Here is a 257-nt window from a genome sequence, read left to right as displayed (position 1 = left end):
GTGACTCGTTACTCTACCAACGCCACATCAACCAACAAAATAATCAATTTATTATATATATTTTTTTTAATACACGAGGCTTCTATGTGTCACGTTCAACGACCGGATAAAAGGAATAAAGAAAAAGGAGATAACGCTGTGTGAAAATATTACGCAGCCGCGATACTGCAACACGACCGAAACTTTCAGCCAGCGAATGTTGCAATAGACAACAGCGGGCTTTTAATACAGCTGCCCTCAGTGAATTTCGAATGCTT

This window comes from Penaeus monodon, chromosome 29 (assembly GCF_015228065.2).
Source record: "Penaeus monodon isolate SGIC_2016 chromosome 29, NSTDA_Pmon_1, whole genome shotgun sequence".
NCBI lineage: Eukaryota > Metazoa > Arthropoda > Malacostraca > Decapoda > Penaeidae > Penaeus > Penaeus monodon.
This window is presented reverse-complemented; position numbering follows the sequence as displayed.